Source organism: Octopus sinensis, linkage group LG10 (genome assembly GCF_006345805.1).
Source record: "Octopus sinensis linkage group LG10, ASM634580v1, whole genome shotgun sequence".
NCBI lineage: Eukaryota > Metazoa > Mollusca > Cephalopoda > Octopoda > Octopodidae > Octopus > Octopus sinensis.
The window spans coordinates 45,823,298-45,840,797 of NC_043006.1; the positions used below are offsets into that span (position 1 = coordinate 45,823,298).

The window sequence follows — 17,500 nt, forward strand, 5'->3', positions numbered from 1 at the left end:
GGCTACCTCAGTTATTTCCATAATCTTTGAACATTTGGAAGATCTGAGATGGCGAATTAAGCTTGGTTCATTTAAAAATATTATAGTCCGAAATAACAAACGGCAATGAAGCAAGCAACCATACTGTTGCTATAGCCATCATCATCATCATCATCATCATCATCATCAGCTTCATCATCATCATCATCATCATCATCATCAGCTTCATCATCACCATCATCATCATCAGCTTCATCATCATCATCATCATCATCATCATCAGCTTCATCATCATCATCAGCTTCATCATCATCATCATCATCATCATCATCAGCTTCATCATCATCATCATCTTCCTACATTACCATACCTTACTCTCTGCCTCCTCCCACTGCCTTTGGTATGTCATTGAATGAGCTTTTTTGGGGTTTTTTTTTTCTTTCTTGTATCTCTTTTACCTGGTTGTTGTTTAGTTTGTTATTAAAGTTATATCCTACACCTTCAGTTCTTTTTTTTCTCTTCTTTAAGCTCTTTGTCCTTCTTTTCTCCAATCTCAGCTCTTCATCTTCTCCTCCTCCCTCTCTCTCTCTCTCTCTCTCTTCAACAAGTGTGTACATGTAGGTAGTTGGGTGTTAGCATAAGTAATATTTTGAACAACAACATACTGCACCGCGCGCGTGTGTGTGTGTGTGTGTGGTGCATGTGTTTGTTTGCTGGTGTGGAAGGTTTTAATTAGTCAAATTATTAAATCATAACAACTCCGCCTTCTTCCTTCTGTCCTTGCCTCATACCTCACCTCCCTTCTTCATCTCTTTCTTCTTCTTTTTCACTTACCCCATTCCCTGACACCGACACCAACACCACCGCCGCCGCCGCCGTCCAGAGACAGTTTAAAAGGATAAGAGTTACACAGTACAGCGCTAGAGAGAGATGTTCCTAGACAACAAACAGATTTCTTGTATTGTCAAGCAGCAACACCAATCGGCTGAAACCAAGGGAAGCTGAGAATATGGTTATGCAGCTGTCACTATATTTTTAGCTCATTAAATAATGTATACAGCAAATTGATAGAGATAAATATAGGCAGATAGATAAAGAGGGAGAGAGAGAGAGGGGGGAGGGGTTTGGAATGGAAAAACAGAAAGTTCTCTCTCTATTGTATTTTTTTCTTTTATCTCTTATGAGCTTCGCTTCAGTCATTGGAATGTGGCCATTCTGGGGCACACTGCCATGAAGGGTTTAGTCGAACAAATTGACCCTAGTATTTGGGGAGTTTTTTTTTTTAATTTTTAATTTTTTTTTTTGTTTTATACCTTCTTCTGAAGTCTGGTACTTTTTCTGTCAGTCTCTTTTTTTTCAGAATTGCTAAGTTACGGGATGTATACAAACCAACACTGGTCGTCAAGCAGTGTGGAGAGAGGAAGAAAAACACAAAAGCACAGATACACACATACGAACTCATTAATATTTACATATAATATATATATATATATATATATATATATATTATATATATATATATATATATGTATATATCTATATCTATCAATCTATTGGTTGATCTATTATTGATCAATTGATCAATCAATCAATCAATTTACATATATATAATGTATGTTTGCGTGTATATATATATATATATATATATATACATATAGTGTATATATGTGTGTGCATGAATATATGTGTGCGTATATGTGTATGTGCATGTATATATGTATGTGTGTATGTGTGCATGTATATGCATGTGTTTGTGTGTGTGTATGTGTGCATGTATATGCATGTGTTTGTGCATGTATATGTGTGTGTGTGTATATACATATATGTGTGTGTGTATAGATATTCATGTATGTATAATAGTATCAGCACAAAGCAGTGATTAGGAATAAAGAAATTTTAGGTTTGCTAAAATGTGTTTGTGACACGTTTAAACCTCTAAAGGTAAACACACAGCAGTTACCAAGGAGAAAAAATTTCTCTGTTATGGTAAAAGGTGTAAAAACACCATTGTCAGCCCAGTGTTCCACCCTTCTGCTCAAGGTAAACACTGGGCAAACATGGGTGGGTTTTTTTGGGGTTTTTTTCTCCATGGTAACTGCAGTGAAATTGCCTTGAGAAGTTAAAATATGGCACAAACATATTTTAGCTGACTCAGAGTTCACACAGATGCACGTGCACATGGCATGGGCCTACACATAGTTTCTGCCTACCAAATTCACTCACAAGACCTCGGTCAGCCTGGGGCTGTAGTAGAAGACACTTGCACAAGGTGGTGTACAGTGAGACTGGACCTGAGACCACATGGTTGGAAAGTGAAGTTCTTAGCCACGCAGCCATACCTGCACCTGTAATCTTATCTTGTCACAGCCTGACAACTGGATACAAAAACAAGCCAATGAAGGAATGTCTATATAGTTACTCATGCTGCTAAAAATAGTACCCATGGAGTGACTTCAGTACCCAAGCCACACCCTACAGTCTTTACAAAGAAGGTCTTACAGGATTATATAATTCTATGTTACCCTATGATTGAATAAAAAATTTGTCATCGATAACAGAGACAAGTAGAATGAGTGAGTGTGTTTTATCCATAAGAGAGATTGCTTCCTGTAGAACTGCTAAACGGTCACTAACCATTCTTATGTTGTCTCCTAGACACTTGTGCACACATGTAGGCCACAATGCAATGCAACACAACACTCATGGTTATGGAGTTGGTAAAGATTATTATTCAAGGAAGTACTCAATATATTCTTTTATTTGTTTCAGTCATTTGACTGCGGCCATGCTGGAGCACCGCCTTTAGTCGAGCAAATTGACCCCCCAGGACTTATTCTTTGTAAGCCTAGTACTTATTCTATTGGTCTCTCTTGCTGAACTGCTAAGTTACGGGGACAAACACAGACACAAACATATACATATATATACGACGGGCTTCTTTCAGTTTCCGTCTACCAAATCCACTCACAAGGCTTTGGTCGATCCGAGGCTATAGTAGTCAAGGGATTATATTGGCGCAAGTATGGCAGTGTGGTAAGAAAGTTGTGTCCTAACAACATGGTTCCAGGTTCAGTCCCACTGTGTGGCACTTTGGGCAAGTGTCTTCTATTACCAAAGCCTTGTGAATGGATTTGGTAGATGGAAACTGAAAGAAGCTCATCATGTGTGTGTGTGTGTGTGTGTGAGAGAGAGAGAGACCGCTTGACAACCAGTGCTGGTGTGTTTACAAATTGAAATTGCAGGACTAATAAATGAGATACAGTGTAATGCATCAAGCTGGAGCATAAAATTTGCAGCATTACATTATAAATGTACCACCATAAATTCCAGTCTTCAGTTTAATGTGTGTGTGTGTGTGTGTGTGTGTTGTGTGTGTGTGTGAGAGAGAGAGAGACCGCTTGACAACCAGTGCTGGTGTGTTTACAAATTGAAATTGCAGGACTAATAAATGAGATACAGTGTAATGCATCAAGCTGGAGCATAAAATTTGCAGCATTACATTATAAATGTACCACCATAAATTCCAGTCTTCAGTTTAATGTGTGTGTGTGTGTGTGTGTGTGTGTGTGTGTACACGTGTCTTCATTTGCACTTGTTAGACTTTAGTATCAGTACTTAGAATTGCCAATGTTTATTTATTTATTATTTTCTTGAATATAATTTTAACCTTTTGATTGTGGAAAGCAGATATATCACCCTTTACCCTTTTTACCCTTTTACTTGTTTCAGTCATTTGGCTGTGGCCATGCTGGAGCACTGTGTTACGTGGACGTAAACACACAACCATCGGTTGTCAAGCGATGTTAGGGGGACAAACACAGACACAAACATATACATATATATACGACGGCTTCTTTCAGTTTCCGTCTACCAAATCCACTCACAAGGCTTTGGTCGATCCGAGGCTATAGTAGTCAAGGGATTATATTGGCGCAAGTATGGCAGTGTGGTAAGAAAGTTGTGTCCTAACAACATGGTTCCAGGTTCAGTCCCACTGTGTGGCACTTTGGGCAAGTGTCTTCTATTACCAAAGCCTTGTGAATGGATTTGGTAGATGGAAACTGAAAGAAGCTCATCATGTGTGTGTGTGTGTGTGTGTGTGTGTGTGTGTGAGAGAGAGAGAGACCGCTTGACAACCAGTGCTGGTGTGTTTACAAATTGAAATTGCAGGACTAATAAATGAGATACAGTGTAATGCATCAAGCTGGAGCATAAAATTTGCAGCATTACATTATAAATGTACCACCATAAATTCCAGTCTTCAGTTTAATGTGTGTGTGTGTGTGTGTGTGTGTGTGTACACGTGTCTTCATTTGCACTTGTTAGACTTTAGTATCAGTACTTAGAATTGCCAATGTTTATTTATTTATTATTTTCTTGAATATAATTTTAACCTTTTGATTGTGGAAAGCAGATATATCACCCTTTACCCTTTTTACCCTTTTACTTGTTTCAGTCATTTGGCTGTGGCCATGCTGGAGCACTGTGTTACGTGGACGTAAACACACAACCATCGGTTGTCAAGCGATGTTAGGGGGACAAACACAGACACACAAACATATACACGCACGTACATATATATATATACGACGGGCTTCTTTCAGTTTCCGTCTACCAAATCCACTCACAAGGCTTTGGTCGGCCCGAGGCTATAGTAGACACTTGCCCAAGGTGCCACGCAGTATGACTGAACCCGGAACCATGTGGTGGAAAGCAGTTTTACCCAACAGTTTTCAAAATAAAATCTCTCTTTAGCTGCGAGAAACAAAGACAACCCCAGTGACAGTTTTCACAAAGAACAATTTTTCAGATTTTTTTTGTTTTAATTGTTTCATCAATTATTTTTTTTTACGGAGCAAAGGTAACCGTAAAAACCCATGTACTTTGCGCATTCTTTTTTTGCAAAATTAAAAATAAACTTTAGGGGTGCATAAATTACATGAGTAGATCGTTTCCAGAATTTTTTTAGAAATTTTTTTGTTGAAAAGAGACGTAAAAATGTAAACATTTGTACCGGAAGTTGACTCATTTAATGTCAGAATAGGTTTTTACAGAAAAATTAAGGACTTAAATATAATGAAGTTGACTTTTAATTATATTGGATGGTATAATGCTTACTTTTTTTTTTTTCTGAAACCATTAAATGGTTAACTACTTTATGCTGGTAATCATGGTCCAGGCCATATTATTATAAACAACACAAACACTTTGTAATTTAATAGCTTTTACTATGATACCTGTTAAACAGAAATTATTTTTATTTAATGAAAATTTAATAAAATCTAATCATAACTAAATGAAATTATGCTAAATTCAACGATACTGGAAACCTTTTCCCTGGTCACATCGGCAATTCTGGAAACTTTTGGCTGGGTATTTCACATGAGTAGGCTTTTTTTTAACAAATTTTAACCTGAAAATCACCTGTGTAAATTACACAGGTGCGCAAGTTACATGGATTTTTACAGTAATTAAATACTTTTAGTTGTGGTCATAAGAACCATACCTACAGGAGATGGTGAAAAAAATATTGCAAGATCAGAAAATATCAATTTTTATGTTTTTGGTGGATAATTAACATCATTATGGAAATGACCATGAGATTTAATTATGCAGGTAAAGGGTTAGGGTTAATATTAGATCTGTGGTTATTTTTTTCCCAGTTAGGGTTAATATTAGATCTGTGGTTATTTTTTTCCCAGTTAGGGTTAATATTAGATCTGTGGTTATTTTTTTTCCCAGTTAGGGTTAATATTAGATCTGTGGTTATTTTTTTCCCAGTTAGGGTTAATCTTAGATCTGTGGTATTTTTTTTCCCAGTTAGGGTTAATATTAGATCTGTGGTTATTTTTTTCCCAGTTAGGGTTAATCTTAGATCTGTGGTTATTTTTTTCCCAGTTAGGGTTAATCTTAGATCTGTGGTTATTTTTTTCCCAGTTAGGGTTAATCTTAGATCTGTGGTATTTTTTTTCCCAGTTAGGGTTAATATTAGATCTGTGGTTATTTTTTTCCCCAGTTAGGGTTAATATTAGATCTGTGGTTATTTTTTTTCCCAGTTAGGGTTAATCTTAGATCTGTGGTTATTTTTTCCCAGTTAGGGTTAATATTAGATCTGTGGTTATTTTTTTCCCAGTTAGGGTTAATCTTAGATCTGTGGTTATTTTTTTCCCAGTTAGGGTTAATCTTAGATCTGTGGTTATTTTTTTCCCAGTTAGGGTTAATCTTAGATCTGTGGTTATTTTTTTTCCCAGTTAGGGTTAATATTAGATCTGTGGTTATTTTTTTCCTAAAGTGCAATTTTTGATCTTCATGCTATTACTAAATGTAAGGTATTCACATGAAAAGACATTCATCTGTTATTTTCTCCCCAAGTGTATCACCCATAGCGACAAAACTATTCTCTGTTCTTTCATCATTGCTGAAATAAACTAAATCCTGTTACATAAACACCTGCGATGACATCAGACTGATGATTATTGTAGTTTTTACCACACGGCCATGCCATAGACAATCCTTTAACAAGTACATTAATTTATACTCATCATGATTATCTTTTCCATTTCCAACACACCCATCAGCTAATCAAACCAGCCAAGGCATAAGCATTATCCATTTGCCAAAAAAAAAAAAAAAAAAAAACAAACCCCAAAAACAAAACTCTTCTTACATGTTTGACCTGTTGGATAACTTTATACGATTCTCCACTTGCTACTTTTAGAATTCCGTTTTGTCTCTTCATATCGTTCTGTGTTTTCTTTGAGTTGGCTTTGTATTGATTTCAACAATGGGATGCATTTCCTTATCCATTTCTCATATCCTGTTTTACCACATGTTTTAATTCTGATGTGTCTGGGGAGAGTTATTTTCTTTTTGTGCCTTATAATTTAACACACTCACTGGTAAAATTACCACTTGTTTCTTATTTTTATTTTCCTAAAATTTTCATTGCGTCTTGCAACCTTTTCAATACACAAATTCACATAAAGAATCTTGCAAACCAAATCCAAAAACAAAACATATATTTTAAGCTCTACACAAGTGATTCTCAAACCAATTTTTTCCACCTATGGGCCCCTTTGATTCCTCTTTTACTTGGATGGACCCTCATGGCCATTCAATGGTTTTAAAAATTATATTTTTATAATAAAATATTGTTAAGGATTGTTTTTTAAAAAAATTAAGATATTTTGTGTACTGTAGAAGTATAAACTATTTATTGCAGATAAACTTTAACAGCAAAATCTTATTTGGACCTCCAAGCAGGGTTGTGGAGTCAGAGCCATGGAGTCGGAGTCGGAAACAATTCCGACTCACAATATCTTAATTCTTTAATATAAATCAGTTATAACATATAGGCCTACTCAGAGTAGAAGCATGTATATATGTTTTATGAGATATGTAGACCACAATCTCTTAATTACATAAAGAGGAGTCAGAGTCGGAGTCAAAGTTTTTTTGTTTCGACTCCACAGCCCTGCCTCTAAGGGTCATATGGACCCTAGTATACAACCACTGAGCTACACTGTGAAAACACATGCCCTGGTGGTTAGGGTGTTGCACCCATGATTGTAAGCTCATAGTTTTGATTCTTGGATTGGGCAGTGTGTTCTTCTTGAGTAAAACACTTCATTTTATACTACTATTTCCTCACCTCCTCCACGTCCAGCGTGATTCTGGGCAAATATATATTTATATATACAAATATATAAAAACACTATGCTCATTATTATATTAGGAGATCATAATGTTCATAATTTGCAGATAGAATGTGCAAAAAGTCTTGGGTATGCAACCAGTAAATAGGCACATAGAGATATTACTATAATACCAGCTCCCTTTATCAAGAGAAAATTGACAAACGCCTCTACCATAGTTTTTATCTATGTCTGTATTGGGTTGTCCACATTTTCACCTCGAGTGTTCTTGGTCATTGACATTAGTGACTAACTATCACCTATTTATTTATCTAGTAACTGACTCCGGTGACTTGTTAACATATGTATTGACTAGTGAATGGAATGACTGTTCTTGGTCATTGACATTAGTGACTAACTATCACCTATTTATTTATCTAGTAACTGACTCCGGTGACTTGTTAACATATGTATTGACTAGTGAATGGAATGACTGATTTTGATGTCGTGATGATATGTGGGTGGCGACCAGCTTATGTAACTTGGTATCGTATGCTTGGTAACTGACTTTGGCATTTGTGATGATTAATCTTTGTACGATTTCAATATCTTCGAAGGTGGAGTTGAATTTCTTTTTTTTTTGTCTTTATATATTTTATTCAAATATAAAGAAACGTGTTGGAGGAAAAGAGATGGATAAGAAAGGAAAGAAAAAAGAGGGGTCTAAAGCAGCAGAAGATGGAGGGGGAGGGGGTAATGAGCCACATACCCCAGAGCAAATGATGTTCTCAGCCATGCCTCATGGTAATGGGTGCAATGGTGTTGCTATGGAGAATGGCCAGCGGCACTCAATACAGTAGCCATTCCACCTTGTGGGGCTCATTGTAAATCAATTCTTGCTCTTGAAAGTCATCCAAACTATGAACACTAATCGGGCCCCTTTTATAGCCAAAGGAGAAATGGAAGTGAATTTCAAAATGCATAATTTACCCTATAGTTAAATGGAGTCTTAGACTGAACTGGTTACAACACCCAACGTACTTTAGTTCTGGGGCATTTTAACCATCTGGTAGTGTTACAATGCTGATAGTAGCACAGAATTTGGTAGCAGAAGGGTACCCAAGAATCATGAACTGTACGCAGCCTGGCTCCCTTAACTTGTTAAGGGCCAAACACTTGCATGAGAGGAGCTTCTCTGAAGACTTACTGTTTGGCTCTTCCTTGTGCATACACACCTACGTAAAATGTGTGTTGTATATCATTATCATCATTTTAATGTCCACTTTCCCTTACTTGCTTGGGTCAAAGTTTATTGAGACAAATTTTCAATGACTGGATGCCCTACCTGTTACCCGACCTCACCTGATTTCCCAAGAGAGGTAATAATATTTCTTCCTAGCTAGGATATTGTTTTCACGGAATGTTGTAAACAAATGACACTGCTTGTATGGCAGTCATTTAACAGCTATTACGTGATATCAAGACTAGGAAGCCCAAACAAGCATGCATGCATGCATACACACACACACACACACACACACACACACACACACACACACACACACACACACACAGTCTCTCCCCCTCTCTCTCTCTCTGTTTCCGTCTACCAGCTTCGATTCACAAGGTTTTGGTTGGGCCAGAGCTGTGGTAGAAAATATATTCGCCCAAGGTACCATGTAGTGGAACTGAACATGAAACAATGTGGGTGGAAGCAAACTTCTTTAACCACATGGTCACATTTGTGCTTCATGTGCCTCTGTGTGTGTGTGTGCATGTATACACATTTATACATACATACATATACTCTTCACTCTTTTACTTGTTCCAGTCATTTGACTGCGGCCATGCTGGAGCACTGCCTTTAGTCGAGCAAATCGACCCTTGGACTTATTCTTTGTAAGCCTAATAGTTATTCTATTGGTCTCTTTTGCCAAACCACTAAATTACGGGAATGTAAACACACAACCATCAGTTGTCAAGGGATGTTGGCAGGGGGACAAACACGGACACACAAACATATACACACACATACATATATATACGATGGGCTTCTTTCAGTCTCCGTCTACCAAATCCACTCACAAGGCTATAGTAGAAGACACTTGCCCAAGGTGCCACGCAGTGGGAATGAATCCGGAACCATGTGGTTGGTAAGCAAGCTACTTACCACACAGCCACTCTTGCGTCTATATAATTTTACATACATAATGTAAGTTTTAAAACTTTAAGTAAATGAAATTATAAATGAAATTATCATTGCAGTCAGGAAGTGAAAACTCCCTGAAGTCATTTTAAATAAATAAAAAATCAAAAGTGAGGGACACCACAGTAATATCAATTAGCCCAGTGGTTCTCAACCACTTTTTTGCTGATGGAGCTCTTTCATTCCTATTTTTCCCCTCAGACCTTCTTCCATGGCCATTCAATGTTTTAAAAAGTCCCATTATAATTTTATAATTAAATAATTAAACGAGCAATGGACGGTGCTGAGTTGTCAAACATTTAAACCAAATTTTCTCAAAACAACTTGTCCAACTGTCCCATAGGACACCCCTTTGAGAAACACTGATTTAACCTAAATTTGAGACACCAGCAAAAGAAGAAATAAAGATAGACTTTTTTTTTTATTTCAAAGAAAAACGATTTTATTCACACAAATATGCAACTGAAGAGTTTAAAGTACCAGTAATGATAAGGCTGTTGACTGGGAGAACACAAACATGGTTTAAACAGTAAGCTTGGCAGGAAAGAAACATGCTTCTAAGCAGTACAAAAAAAACAGAAAATGGAAGGTGCAGGTTGACGGAAGAAAAGCAGGACAAAAACGGCTTTATCGATCGCATTCTCACCTGGAATCGACTTTGGTAATTTTTTCAAGACTTATACATTCCCTGATACCGTTGGTATCTACATATCAAATTTTGAGCGCAATCAGATGGAGGATGCCCGAGATCCTAGAAAATACACATACACAGACAGACAGAACGGATTTTATATAATAGATATAAAGAATTGTTTAAAACATTTTGTGTATTTTAGAAATATAGATATTTTATTGCACATAAATTTCAACAACAAAATCTTAGATGGACCCTACCAAGGGTCATGTGGGCCCTGATTGAGAGAGCTCAGTAGCTAGCTTAAATTTTGGGGAAAATACAGGTATTCATTTAGGTGTGTGGATGTTGCTTTTGAAGCTGACTAATGAAAGCTACCTGGCATTGTCTTGTTATTATTCCATGTTGTTTGGGATTGGACAGGCTGTGTGTGTGGTGGTGGTGGTGGGAGATGATAGGAAGGAGGAGGAGGAGGAGTGAAAGGGAAGAAAGTCTCTGTAATCATCTGTGTCTTTAATAATATTCCCCAGTCACTAAGTGGATAATATTTGGTCTTTGTGTGTGCCTGTGTTTATGTGTGTGTGTGTGTGTGTGTTGTAGGGGTGATTAGCCTTTTCACCTGCATTCCCCCCCCCCATCCCACTTCTGCCTCCATACACTCAGTCCCTTAGCTTGGCTCCACATGTCTTCTACTTTGATTATCCTTGCCCTCAACTCACTCTCTTTCTTCACTACCCCTTCCCTTCTATAATCTCTCTCTCTCTCTCTCTCTCTCACTCTGCTGCCTGCTTTGTCTGTTTACCTGCCTGCCTCCTTCCCTCCCTCTCTCCCCCCCTCTCTCCACTTATATCCTCCTCTTCCTCCTCCTCCTCTGTCAGCCTGCACTAGTTATCCATCCATTCAGTCACCACCACCACCACCACCAGCAGCAGCAGTTAGGAGAGTATCTGTTGGTGACTCACCTCTGCCAGCAGCCTGCACCCAGCACCAAACAACAACTTGTAGCTATCTTTGTTAGCCTGGAATAGCTGGATAAAAAGGAAACCTGGTAGAGAGAGAGAGAGAGAGAGGAACAGAGAAAAACAGAGAAACAGGGGGTGAAGGTGCTGTTATATAGTCTTCGGCCACTGCTTCTAGTGGTGTGTCTTGGTTTATACCTGTGTGATAGTGGTGATGATTGTTATTTTTAACAATATTGTATAGGCGCAGGAGTGGGTATGTGGTAAGTAGCTTGCTTACCAACCACATAATTCTGGGTTCAGCCCCACCGTGTGGCACCTTGGGCAAGTGTCTTCTACTATAGCCTTGGACTGACCAAAGTCTTGTGAGTGGATTTGGTAGACAGAAACTGAAAGAAGCCTGTTGTGTATATATATTTTTAAAAGCAGCAGAAATTTAACAAAAGCTGTTACTCTGAGTTTCACGTTCCCATATGTCGGACAGTTTTGTTAAATTTCTGCTGCTTTTAAATAAAGCATATTACTCTGCGTCTGGTATTTGAGTACTCTTTTTTCCACCTTGTTTCACATGTGTTTACTCCGGTATATATATATATATATGTGTGTGTGTGTGTGTGTGTGTGTGTGTTGTAGGGGTGATTAGCCTTTTCACCTGCATTCCCCCCCCCCATCCCACTTCTGCCTCCATACACTCAGTCCCTTAGCTTGGCTCCACATGTCTTCTACTTTGATTATCCTTGCCCTCAACTCACTCTCTTTCTTCACTACCCCTTCCCTTCTATAATCTCTCTCTCTCTCTCTCTCTCTCACTCTGCTGCCTGCTTTGTCTGTTTACCTGCCTGCCTCCTTCCCTCCCTCTCTCCCCCCCTCTCCCCACTTATATCCTCCTCTTCCTCCTCCTCCTCTGTCAGCCTGCACTAGTTATCCATCCATTCAGTCACCACCACCACCACCAGCAGCAGCAGTTAGGAGAGTATCTGTTGGTGACTCACCTCTGCCAGCAGCCTGCACCCAGCACCAAACAACAACTTGTAGCTATCTTTGTTAGCCTGGAATAGCTGGATAAAAAGGAAACCTGGTAGAGAGAGAGAGAGAGAGAGAGAGGAACAGAGAAAAACAGAGAAACAGGGGGTGAAGGTGCTGTTATATAGTCTTCGGCCACTGCTTCTAGTGGTGTGTCTTGGTTTATACCTGTGTGATAGTGGTGATGATTGTTATTTTTAACAATATTGTATAGGCGCAGGAGTGGGTATGTGGTAAGTAGCTTGCTTACCAACCACATAATTCTGGTTCAGCCCCACCGTGTGGCACCTTGGGCAAGTGTCTTCTACTATAGCCTTGGACTGACCAAAGTCTTGTGAGTGGATTTGGTAGACAGAAACTGAAAGAAGCCTGTTGTGTATATATATTTTTAAAAGCAGCAGAAATTTAACAAAAGCTGTTACTCTGAGTTTCACGTTCCCATATGTCGGACAGTTTTGTTAAATTTCTGCTGCTTTTAAATAAAGCATATTACTCTGCGTCTGGTATTTGAGTACTCTTTTTTCCACCTTGTTTCACATGTGTTTACTCCGGTATATATATATATATATGTGTGTGTGTGTGTGTGTGTGTCTGTGTTTGTTCCCCCAACATCACTTGACAACCGATGCTGGTGTGTTTACGTCCCCGTAACCTAGCAGTTCGGCAAAAGAGACTAATAGAATAAGTACTAGGCTTACAAAGAATAAGTCCTGCGGTCGATTTTATTCGACTAAAGGAGGTGCTCCATCATGGCCACAGTCTAATGACTGAAACAAAGAGAAGAGTAAAAGAGTAAGCCAACCCTAAATGAGACCTTATTTATTTATGACTGAAGGTAATCTAACCATGACCATCCCATCATTTTACAGGCACTGGAGTATGTAGGACTGCATTAACTAATATATTCTTTTTTTTTTTTGCACTCTTTTATTCATTTCAGTCATTTGACTGCGGCCATGCTGGAGCACCGCCTTTAGTCAAACAAAATGACCCCAGAACTTATTCTTTGTAAGCCCAGTACTTATACTATCAGTGTCTTTTGCTGAACTGCCAAGTTGCAGAGATGTAAACACACCAGTATCGGTTGTCAAGCGAGTGTGAGGGGGGAACAAACACAGACGCACAAATACATACATATATATATATATATACATACATATATATGTATGTATGACAAGCTTCTTTCAGTTTCCGTCTACCAAATCCACTCACATATCTTTGGTTGGCCCGAGGCTATAGCAGAAGACGCTTGCCCAAGGTGCCATACAGTGGGACTGAACCCAGAACCAGGTGGTTGGTAAGCAAGCTACTTAACACACAGCCAATATATATATATATACATATGGTGTTGAAGTAATCAATTTAGTCCTTTTGTCTGTCCTTGTTTGTCCCCTCTGTGTTTTGCCCCCTGTGGGTAGTAAAGAAATAAATATTGTATCCTTGTACCTGAGAGAGATGGGGGAGTTGGAGAACCACTGGTGTGTTGGGACAGTACTGAAATTTCAACACATGGGACTGATATAAATTTATTTATATATAGGCATGGGTGTGTGGTATGAAGCTTGCTTCAGAAACATGGTTCTGGGTTCAATCCCATTGCAGCACCTTGGACAAGTGTCTTCTACTATAGCCTCAAGCTGACCAAAGCTTTCTGAGTGGATTTGGTAGATGGAAACTGAAAGAAGCCTATCAATTATGTGTTTGTGTTTGTCCCCCATCACCACTTGATAACTAGTGTTGGTGTGTTTACATTGCCATAACTTAGTGGTTTGGCAAAAGAGACTGATAGAATAAATACTAGGCTTAAGAAATAAATCCTGGGGTTAATTTATTAATTAAAACCCCCCAAGGTGGTGCTCCAATATGGCCACAGTCAAATGACTGAAACAAGTAAAAGAAAAGAAAAAAACAATCTTTTTTAATTATTTCAGTCATTGAACTGTGGCCATGCTGTATCACTGCATTGGAGGGTTTTGTTGAATAAATTGACCCCAGGACTTCCTCTGTTTTTTTTAAAGTCTTGTACTTTTTCTGTTGGTCAGTTTTGCTGAATTGCTAATTTATAGGGATGTAAATAAACCAACACTGGTTGACAAGTAGTGGAAGGTTGGGACAATCACAACCTTCCACTATCTAATACTTTCTTGATTATTCTGGCCATGCCAACATGACAAACCTTTTGTCACAGTTCTATTGGACACTCTATTCCAAATTATTATCATTATTATTATTATTAAAGGTGGCAAGCTGGCAGAACCGTTAGCATGCCGGGTGAAATGCTACATTCTGAGTTCAAATTCTGCTGAGGTTGACTTTGTCTTTCATCCTTTCAGGGGTCAATAAATTAAGTACCAGTTGTGTACTGTGGCCGATCTAATCGACTGGCCCCCGCTGCCCAAAAATTTCGGGCTTTGTGCCTAGAGTAGAAAAGATATTATTATTATTATGATTGAGTGAGTGAGAGAACAGTGCATGCCATCAAAGTGACACTGGAGTAAAATATACGAAGCCCAGTATACCCATCATGACTACCCGTCTGATAAGGGTACACCAGGTACATGCATCACAATCATGTGTGTGTGACATGGTAATCTCATATGAAGATAAACAGCACATGACCTTGCAGGTGGGGCCCAGTTAGAATTTTCTTCGGGTTGAGTAGTCCATCCAACTCAAAAGGTCCCTGAATAAGGGTTGTTTAAGGATGTTGAACAAACCACCCATGTTTCCAGAGGTGAATTATCCAAACCTCTAAGAATCCCTCTCAACACATGGCTATGATGCTCCCCCACAACTTCTGCTCGTGATCAGAGATGCACATATCGTCAGCCACTAAGGGAAATGGTCAACTTCTTAAGGTCAAACAAATAACAAGCAAATCTGTGGTATTGAGCAGAATATTTGCTGTAGCCCATCTTTTATACCAAGACAAAACAATGTACATGACAACACTTCCAATCAGTTAAGATCAGGAGCCATGAGAACTACTGCCTGGTACTGCATCAGGGCATTTTATTATTATTATTATTATTATTATTATTATTATTATTATTATTATTATTATCATTATTATTATTATTATTTATAATTGTGCTTGTTTTGATATGAAGATTGAAAAAAAAAATCAACCTTGTTTGTAAAAAAAACAAAAATACTTTGGACCTTGGTTTGCACACTCCTCTACCACCAAATTTCAATCCTGCACATTTTAGACATGGCTGGGTTAAATATTAAAGGGTTAAGCAAGACATTTGTATCATAGAAGCATGTACAGTCCCAGGCAGGTCAACATCAAAAGGGTTAAATATAATTCAAACTAAGCGAGACACCTGCATTTTTGATTTTTCTAAGAAAGCCATATTAAATACACTGAATCGCATTCCCTCCTTGTTTTTGTAACATAAAACTGAGAACTTGGCATCGTTTTGTAAAGAAATCCAGTTATTTTAAGAAATTTATTTGTTTATTAATTTGTTTTATTTCAAATGTCATCATCCAAAACACCAGATAAAGGATCTGCTGTTGCAAAAGTTTAAATAGCAGACAAGGGTACAGGGATGATAATAATGATGATGTTGATGATGATGATGATGAGAAAGGGGGTAGAGGTGGGTGTTTTTGTATGTCAACTTTGCCTGTGGCTGCTGAGCTGTGCACACCTCATGTGACGAAGATATGTTTTATTAAGAGTAAGAATTAGAAAGAAAGAAAGAAAAAAAAGAGAGGAAAAGTACAAACAAACAAACAAAACAAGGGAAAAAAATGGAATAAAAAAAAATATAGTAAAAGCCAAGAAAAAATGTAAAAAAAAAAGACTAAGATTAAAGTGTAGAGAGGATTTTAGAGAATAAGAAATCTTTTGTTGCTTCAAGTTATTTGTGAAGACCCTCCCCCCCCCCCCGCACTCTCCATCAAGTTAAGTTGTCTAGATTTTACCTTAACAAGAAACCTCTCCATTTTTTTTTTCACTGTTCATGTTCTTTTAATGACAGAACACAATGGAAATTAGACACAAAATAAATTAAAATTCTCTGCCACCAGACCTGTTTCTTTTTTTTCTTCCCCTCATGCCCTCTTATATTTGTGTCTGTCTATCTCTCTCTTTCTTCTTGTTGTTTTCTCTTAATAATGTGTCTGTCCATCTCTCCCATTCTCTCTCTCTCTCTCTGCCTCTCATCTGTCTATCTCTCCTGTTCTCTCCCTCCCCCTCTCATATGTCTGTCTATCTCTCCCTCCTCCTCTCATGTGTGTCTGTCTGTCTTTCCCATTCTCTCCTTCCCCTCTCATATGTGTCTGTCTATCTTTCCCATTCTCTCCTTCCCCTCTCATATGTGTCTGTCTATCTTTCCCATTCTCTTACTCGCCCTCTCATATGTCTGTCTCTCTTTTTCTTTTCTCTTAATGTCTATCTCTTCCTCCCCTCTCATATGTGTCTGTCTATCTCTCCCTTTCTCCCTGTTCTTTTCTCTTATTAATGTGTCAGTCTCTCTTCCTTTCTCTCCCTCCCCCTCACATATATGTATCTATCTATCTCTTCCTTCCTTTCTCCTTCTCCCTCTCATACATGCATCTGTCTGCCTCCCTCATACTCTATCTATCTCTAAAATCTTTCTTTACCTCACTTTTTGATGCTTCTCTCATCCTCTTCTTCTTTCACTTCACACACATTCTCCCCCTCTCTCTCTCTCTCCTTTTTCTTTCTTTTTTGTCCTTTATGTTCATGTTTTTACCTCTTCTCTTCTTTTCTTTATTTTATTTTTTACTTGTTTCAGTCATTTTGACTATGGCCATGCTGGAGCACCACCATAAAGAATTTTTTTAGTCAAAAGAATCAACCACAGTTCTTATTTTTTTAAAGCCTGGAACTTAGTCTATCGGTCCCTTTTGCCAAACTGCTAAGTTACAGAGACATAGACACACCAACACCGATTTTGAGTAGTGGTGGAGGGGACACAGACACACACAAAAAGCTTCTTTCAGTTTCCATCTACCAAATCCTCTCACAAGGCTTTAGTCACCTTGAGGCTATAGCAGAAGATACTTGCCCAAGGTGCCACACAGTGGG

General features: G+C 38.3%; 1 protein-coding gene across 8 annotated transcripts in view; it reads left to right on the forward strand.

The window, feature by feature from the left end:
- LOC115216354 overlaps positions 1-17,500 on the forward strand; it is a 396,571-nt gene that overhangs the window by 362,219 nt on the left and 16,852 nt on the right. The window lies entirely within an intron of this gene.